The sequence below is a fragment of the Coturnix japonica genome, chromosome 1 (genome assembly GCF_054131305.1).
Source record: "Coturnix japonica strain WE chromosome 1, WE-NBRP24, whole genome shotgun sequence".
NCBI classification, from domain to species: domain Eukaryota; kingdom Metazoa; phylum Chordata; class Aves; order Galliformes; family Phasianidae; genus Coturnix; species Coturnix japonica.
In genome coordinates, this window is record NC_140663.1 from 51,108,146 (window position 1) to 51,116,979 (window position 8,834).

The 8,834-nt window shown below is 44.1% G+C and overlaps 1 long non-coding RNA gene across 1 annotated transcript; it reads right to left on the reverse strand.

The window, feature by feature from the left end:
* Positions 1 to 657: 657 nt before the first annotated feature.
* Positions 658 to 8,321, reverse strand: LOC116653498 (uncharacterized). The gene is made up of 2 exons (XR_004307477.2): positions 7,961 to 8,321; positions 658 to 1,093 (listed from the first exon to the last, which is right to left on the reverse strand). It is a non-coding gene; the product is annotated as an uncharacterized LOC116653498 (long non-coding RNA).
* Between the last annotated feature and the right edge of the window lie 513 nt (positions 8,322 to 8,834).

Below are 8,834 nucleotides of genomic sequence, written 5' to 3' on the forward strand. Positions count from 1 at the left end.
CCAGCAGGTGATTTGTTCAAAAGCATGGATCCTCTTCCTAGTCTCACAAAAATCCATGCCTTGCCTCTGAGCCATGAACTACCTACCATGTGAGGGTTTCAGGGGCCACAACCTGCTTCACTCTCTCTGAGAGCTGAACCAAATATGATTTTTCACCATTAGGTAAGTTTCTTCCCCTAACTGCAGTGAGGAAGAGGAATAAGTAGTCTAGTCTCTATTCTACTGCCCACAAATGGACTCTTTTCATAAACCCAGAGAAGGCACATGAACTTTTGCAAATCAGGGAGACCATCCAGATCTTGAGTTCATCACCATTCCTCCTAGAGAGGCCTGAATGTCATGACATTTGGCTTCTACTTGGTATGGCTCTCTGGCCTGGGAGGCTGTGGAGAGCAGGAGTAGAGAGGGAAACAGGATTTCAGTGACCTCTTGCTGTTCTTCACTGTCTCAGGGAGAGAGTACTTTGGTAAAATAACATGTAGAAAAAGGTCTACATGATGCAGAACCCAGTAAGGGCTGCTATGATGTGGACTAGCCACTGGTCCAGTTCTGAGAAGTTTAAATCTTAATGATTCACAGAAAAAGGGGGGTTCTCCAACTCCAGCCATCCTATGACTATGACTATGATTCTTACCATCTAACCAAGGAACAACTTGGGACCCTGACACTGCATTTAATTCCTTGTTGGAAGACCCTTACCAAAAGCTGGGTGTGGGGACAGGTCTCCAAGCAGGGAAAATGTCTTTGGCAGAGTCAGTCCTCTACTGATGGCAGGAAAACAGCTCAGCTGAGGACTCACCAGATGCAGAGTGACCAACAGCATGCCAGCTTGTATTGGGTGCACGCACAGAGCACTACACCATCAGGACTTCCCACTCCAGGCTGGGCCACTGTTCAGAGGTCGTGTTGCACTATCATCAGTGAAGTCTTCTTGCTTTCCCTTGCCAACTGGCAATCATGCTTCTATTGCCCAATCCGCCTTGCCTTGCATCATCTGAGCTTCTGCTTTATCTGTGTTAGTCTCCTCATTGGGTGGTCCAGTGCTGGCTGCTGCAAGTTGCAGGCTGTGCAGGAGGCATCTCATTTGAAGAGACTATGGAAGAAGCACAGGGAGGCACAGAGGGGAGCAGGGATTTCAGTGCTCCTTGGCAGGAGCTCAAGCCACATACCCAATGTAAGCGTCTCCTGGGCTCTCTTCCCCAGGATACCACACTGAGATTCCCACTCCCCCGGTCCATATGCTCATCTCAACCCAGACTGCTCTTTTCCAACTACAGCATTAAGGAGACAGTTTATGTCAAGCATTTTGGAAAGGACATCTCTGTTCTTAACTTAATTACTTGGTGTTACAAAGGCCCTTTCCCCCATGACAGTTTTATTATGGAAATATTTTTTGCCCTGGGCCCTCTCCTTTGTATTTCTGTATGGTATTTACAATAGGGGCTCCTCAGTGCTTGTTTTCGTGTAGCTCAAATGAGAGATTGGTTTCAGACAAAACATGCAGCTGGCTCTGAGGAGAGGAGCAGAGGAATGCCGACTGCTGCGTAAAGCTACACTGTGCTCAGCTCCACCACCCCAGCCACCAGTCCCTACATCTTCCTTTTTTTCCTCTCGGCCTTGGCATATGCCAAGTCTTTCTTTGCAGCAGTGCCTTTTGCAATTTGGGACCATGGGGCTGTGAGCTTCAAACCTCATGTGCATGCCCTATGGGTATGTGTCTGGATGGGCAGAACCATGCCTGCCATGCCGCAGTGCACTGAGCATCCTCCCAGCAGTACCTGCCCTGCCTAGTTCCTGCTTCTTATCTACTTTTTGCACAGAGCCATGAAAATGGGCAGAAAGTTATGGTGATCACCGGGCGGATGAAGACGGGCTCCAAGGAAGTGTAGGAGAAGAAATGGAAAGGATGTGAGGTCACTTTAAATATTTACTTGAAATGGAGCCCTTGATTTGAGCTTGTCTGATGTCTGTGGCAGTTTTCCTGGAGACTAATTCCAAAATTACACCATAAAAACTGTATAAAATCCATAACCATAAGCACACTTGTGTTTATGCCAGTTTACAAGAGCACTTGCTTATGCTCAAGCCAGCAGCAATCCCATTCAGGAGGTTTATTTTGTAGAATAAGGGTAAAATATGTTTCTTAGACCCAACTTTATGGAGTTAGAGGGACAGAAACCTCTTTATAATCTATAGAAGCAAAAAGGAAAAGCCTATTTCTGGTAAACGCCATTTACTGAAATGAAAATGTCACCCTGCCCATGATTCTGCCCACTGCTTTTTGTTATTTGACATGGAATGGGTTTGTATAGGAACATCACAGACATCACACAAAGGACAGAGAATAAAAGTAGATGGTGTACGTCGTGGCTTGAGATCACCATGCCCCAGCAGTAGAAGCTTTGAAGGAATGTGTCTCTCAGATAAGAAGTGAAGGTTAGTTTCATGTTAGTGTTTTCCCTGGATTAAGGGAGGCAAATAAAGCTGGATAGATGGGAATGGAGCAGAAATCCCAGTGGATCCTCATGGGCCTTGCTTTGCTAATACTTCGCTGCTCAGAATGAACCTGATTGGCAGTGGCAGAGCTTGCTTTGCAGGACCAAGCTCAGTGATATGGACTCTTTGGATTCTTCCAAAGAGGTGCCATTGCCTCCAGGAGTTCTTCATGGGACCTGGATATAAGTTTTCTGCAGTAAGGAAATGTTGCTTGACTATGTGGTTCACTACGTCTCCTGGTGCACTGGTTCATTGATTGGGTTTTGATGGAGATATCAGAGGAAAAGGTGGTATATAAGAGGACAAGAACAAGGCTACACTGGAGGAAACAGTCAGTGCAAGTTGTTAACTAGGAGTGAGGCAGGTTGAGCAGATGAAGGCAGGTGTCGTTAGCATGTACCATTGGGCTGCTGTAGGGTTGCTGCAGGATGATTGGTGGTTCAAGGAGTGACAGCAGAACACAGTGCAAGCAGGAAGATTTGTAGCTATGGGTCACAGATCCCACTGGAGTTGGAGAAGGTAGCTGGTAGGGTTTGGGTTGGGAGGGAAAAACAGAAAACACAAGCAGTGTTAGAGCAATGTGAGCAGAGTTGGGCTGGGGCCAAACACAGCTTGCAAACATTATAAGAAATATTGCTGCACACTCACAGTAAACAGATGCTAGCTGCTGGCCAGCTTCATGCTTGGCCAAGTTAGGAAAAAGACCAGCACACACCATAGTAAACACACCCCTGAACAGCATGCTTTGTCCCTGGTCTCCTTGATGCCACTGGAACATGTAGTCCTTAAAAACACAACACTCTGGTTACAAGGAGATGTGATCTCCTCCTGGACATTTCCTCTCCTCCAGCAAGGTAGGCTGTAATAACTATGAGCTAATGGGGATAGATGCAGAATAACTCCTTTCAACTGAGGCGGAGACTATATGGGCCCCAGAAGAGCTGGATCTGTACTCCTGCTTGATAGACTCATAGAATTGTGGAGGTTGGAAAAGACCCCTAAGATCATCAAATCCGTCCATCTGCTCATCCCCACCATGCTCACCATCCATGTCTATCCACACGTGCCATATCCACATGGCCATATCCACAGTCACCTCCAGAGACGGTGACTGCACCATGTCCCTGGGCAGCCCGTGCCACTGCAGCACCGCTCTTTCTGAGAAGAAATTGTTCCTAATACCCAACTTGAACCTCTCCTGGTAAAACTTACAGACATTCCCTCCTGTCCTATCACTAATTACGTGGGAGAAGAGACCCACCCCCACCTTGCTACAAGACCTCTAGTTTGGCAATGCACTGATCTGTGCCTTCTATGCTACTGTGTACTAATGGATAATGTGAGTCACAGTGGTAACATGGGGATTCCAGTAACTTGTTTCAGCTGAGCTGTTGTCCCAAAAGAGGGGAAGGCCAGCATCTCTTGAGACAGGTTTGCATCCAGCCCCAAGCTCAAAAGCACAGCTGCTGCACAGAGGTGGTGGCACTACAGCTTTTGACATTCGGAAGGACTTGCAGAACATAGAAGAAAGAGGCAGAGGTGTGTGATGAAGTTAACATCTAGGAACACCTGACATTACACAAGAGGAGGGAAGCTTTATTGCTAAGTGCCTCGACCATCAAGATGGACCTGGAGTACAGCCGAGTAGAACAAGCAATGACAGCTATACTAGAATAAATGACTCAGAAAAAGGTCAGTCTTACTTGATTTGCCAGAGCCAATTTGTAGGCTGTGATACACAGCAGTGGCCACATTCAGATGATTCTTTTTGAGGGCAACTCTGAATTTATTGCCTTGGGAACCATTGCCCTGAGAGGCTTTCAGGCAGTGATGTCTAACTGTGAAGAGGGTGGATTTCAGTACAAATGGGATGCAGGGGGCACAGGCAGGGGCCTTCGCAATGCTGGTTGGTGACCCCAGCCAGAAAATGACAAATGTGCCTGAAATTTTTACAAGTGCCAGTTTGGTGGGGTTTTTTTTCTTCAAATCTCCGTGTTTCCAATCTTTGCTTTATCATAGAGAAAAGAAGAATGTTGGGATCTCCAAATTAATATATATATATATATATCTTTCTAGTTTTTAGTTTTATGTTTTCCACCAAGACCAGGAATGAAAATTGCTGAAAACAGCCATCCATCTTGGCAGGAAGAAAAGAGAATATCCCTGGAGTATTTTAAAGGAAAATTCAGATGGGTTTTCATAATGGTTTTGCCATTCTGTGTCCCAGATGTTCCTCAGCTTGGGCAGAAGGCCATTCCAGGAAGGCCCACCTAGGACACTCTTTGGTAACAGCATCCTCTTAGCAGAGTCTTCCCAGGATAGCCCAGATAACTGAACAAAACATTTCTTGGTCTAAAAACAACTCTCAGAGTCTCTGGGTGCTCTCAGCCTGGTTATATAAGTGAGTTTTGAGTACAAGATGTTGTTTTGGTCATTGCAAACTCCCATCCTTAAATAAATCTACGTTGGTGTTTCATGGGGAGTGTTTACTCCTGCTTTCCTGAGTTCCAGCCATCAAACAAATGGGTTTTCTTAATGAAAAGCACTCCACAGAATACCTCCCTTAGCTGGGAGATAGGAGGTGAGGAAAGGAAAGAACAGGGAAACTAGGAGAGAAAAACTGCGTTTCTTCTTTTCTTTGAGCTTCAGATTTGTGGCAGGATCCCCCATTCCACGAATTCGTTATACGTGGAGTTGTTTGACTGCAGAGTTAAAATCCATAAAACAAACTAATTCATTTTAAGCTTCCCACGTAGACCTCAGAAAGAACAAGACATTCCGTGAGCACTGCAGCACAGCGAGGAGTCTTTCCCTTCTTTCTTCTTTTTTTTTTTTTTTGTTTTGTTTTCATTTCTTAACGTAGCTGGGTAGAGTGTTTTTCTGAAGGTTGCAATCTCTCTTTCTTGTCTGAGCAAGACTCCCTGTTCCATGGTGGAAAAGTCCAACTGAGAGGAGCTGAAACCTTCAGGGAAAAGGGATGTGTTACCGGACTGCAGAAAGGATGATTTAGCAGAGGGGTAGTTAACATCACAACTGACCCTGTAAATTAATGTTTTCAAACATAAATCTCAAAGATTTTAAAAGATGCAAATATGAACAATTAAATGGAGTTTAACGGTCTAGAAAATGTTCTGAAATCAATGCTGGTGTTGTAGCAGCCTCCAGACAGCAGTTCCCAGTCCTTTTTGCTGGTGCACTGCATTTACTCTGGCTTTAGAAATGGCATTGCTCAGACTACAGTCTCAGAACAGCCATAGTCACAGATCAGTGCTCTCTGAGATCCTACACCCTGAAGGTGTGAGAGCAATTACTAGCTAAAGCTACACAAACTGTTAAAGCTGGTTATATTCACAGAAGTGAGCTGCAAGGTGAGAACACCTCTTAGCAGACCCACACTTATATGCATCCAATGCAGTTGAGAGTTGGGATTCTCAAAGCAGATTCACATTATTTGTGTCAGCAGAGCAGCTGTGAGCATAAGGTTGTGTCAACAGCTATAGTGTTGCAAACACAAGACACAGCTTTCCTTCTCTTCTTCCAGTGGACAGCTTTGCATGCACAAAGAAAATGCAGAATACAGCATGAGTGCTCTTGCACAAGGAGAACCCTGCCAAAAATCAATGGTTATCAGGATTCCTGAGCTGAGAAATGGTTCTGGATAACCAGATAATCACTGGAGAACCCAGCTAAAGATTCCACATCACCTCAGCAAGAAGCTTCCCTGTGCAATAGTGAACACTTTTTGCCAAGATTCAGAGATTACTTAATGCTGTCATTTTATGTTGGTCACTCAGTAGGTAACGTTTCCTATTTATTTCTATGGAAACTACAACAGATACAGAGAGTGCGATAATGCTATTTGATAGACAAAATTCTCAGCCACAGAACACTGCTTTTCAATGTAGTTGCAACCATTAGCTGTCATTTTCACAAGCTATGACCAAGAGCCTGCATGCCCTGCTCATAAAAATTTACACCGGTGGAGACGACCCACTGTTTCACAGCTGATATGACAGCATAATTGCTAGGAAAAACACAGCCCACACAGCCCATCTTTCATTGGCCCAATCAGAAAAAAGTCAGATCCAAATTGTGGTAGGTCAGTCCAGCCAAGACTGGCAATGTGCTGCATGGTCTTCAAAGAAGTGGCACAAGGCCTGGTGTTACCAGGTTGAAAGAAAAAGGCCGTTTCTTCTCCAGCCTGACTCTGCAAGTTCAAACCTTCTGCTTAGTCAAGGCCATAGTGCAGTGGTCGTAGTTGATGGTCTGTCCGGGTTCCAGGAAATCCAGAAGGATTGCTCCTTTCCTATCCCAAAAGACACTGCACATCACTTTACCCATTAAGGGCTGCAGCTTGAACTTCTCCTTTCACATCACTGTCACCACTGCTGAAGCACAGCACTTCCCCCTCACTGTGTGCACATCCACTATTTGGTCTCCATAAACATTCAGCAAGTGTCAGTGAATGTCAGTGGCCACCATTTTTTTTTCTTACAAGAAGTAATTCACTGGCACACCTTAATTTCCTACGCACTTTCATGCCAGGTACCATTTTGTCAGACTGCTCCTCTGCTGCCATCTGTTGTAAGGCAACAACATGGAACAGGATATTGATGGGAAGGTTCATCCTTTACTGCAGTACCACCACCAACCTCCTCTGACATCATGGGCAGACATATTAAAATAGAAAGCATTACTTTTGGAGCACCCCTCATAGCTACAGTTTTATACTTGGAAACACTGTAAAATTATAAGAGAGTGGATTGGATGCAGTTCTGCATGTGTTTGTGATTGTGGACTGAATTTAGTGTTCCAGCTTAAACTCTTTATTGCTACGGTGATAAATATTCCAGGCTAAACTACCACTCAGCAGCCTGAGCGGTATCATAGTCTCCTAAACATCAAGGAAACAGAGAGAAAAAATAACTCCAAACTTTGTTATTCATATTTGTAAATTAGAATATTGCATTCCTAAGGAAAAATAAACATGCAAAGTTATTTTCATTGGATAGTTTTGCAGAGCATGTCAGTCCTAAATTCTACTACCAAGAAAATGTTTTGCGGTGTTTCTGAAGCGTTTTTCCCAAGTTCAGGTAACATACAGGATTTTCAAGGTGGTCTTAAGCTCTTACTTGGATGTCACAGTATACTGGAGCCAAATGATATTCCTACAGCCCCGCATGCAAGTGGAGGCAACTGTGGAGCTCTCAGCTTCAGAAAATGTTCCAAGAGTGATGGAAGAGAGAGAGCTTTAAGCAGTGTTGAAAAAAAAAGAGGGTCAAAAAAGAGGGTCACATGGGAATGAAATGTTTCACATGATACCAAAACCAAAATAATGAACCAAATATTAGAAATGAACAAAGCAACAGAAATAAAAACAAGAAATATTTTGAAATGAATCAGTGCATCCTCATGGAGATGCCCTTTGTACAAGCTAGCACCATTGGGTTTGCTCTTTACTCACCATTTAAGGAGCTCTTTGCATTGTCTGTGCATCATTGCAACATTGATCCTAGTATGCAATGACTAATTTTGTTTTCTTTCAGTGGAAAGCTCCAGCCCCCTAGCTGGGTTCCTACAGCCTTGTTCTAGTAACCAATCTTGAGATGGTGCCTGATATTGTTCCACTTATTCATTAATAACATGTGTTGTGGCTTCTTCTGATGTAAACATTAGCCAGCCTTTCATGGAGGTTTTAATAAACTTCTCCACCACTGAGTACATTACAATGAAAAATTATTGATGACCCCTTTTGCAGGCCATTAATGATGGCACGTAATTTGGCTGATGAATCACAAGTTTGCTGTAGACTAAGGCTATGTTTGTGTCCGTCTCAATAGAGTCTGTCCCTTTCTCCATGGTAACTGCTCTGCCTCTGACATCACTAGCCAAAATAGAGCATGGAGGTTATGAAATCCTAAGGGGGTGTGGGAAGGGGAATATTGAAGACAGAATGAAAATAATGTTCAATAAAGGAAACTTTTTAACACTTCAGACACTGGACAGTGTCAGGCAAGGGGTGCCTGAAACCTGAGGAGTGGGGACATCAACATTTCAGAGCTGGAAATTTGGGTATGGTTACTGAGACTAACTTGGAAAGCAAAACAACCTATGACTCGTTTTTGGAGCGAGTCACGACACATTCAATCCATACAATATTCTTTCTTGGCATCTGAAATCGTCTCCATCACAATAAGGGTAAAGGACTCCATACTGGTAGTCATGAGAGCTCTTTGGTAACTCAAGACAAGACAGCCCAGAAATCTTAGAGTAAGTGCACTAAAGCAGATACCAGCACTGCCAAATCTTTGCCATGAATCCTGTGATCTGGGATTCTG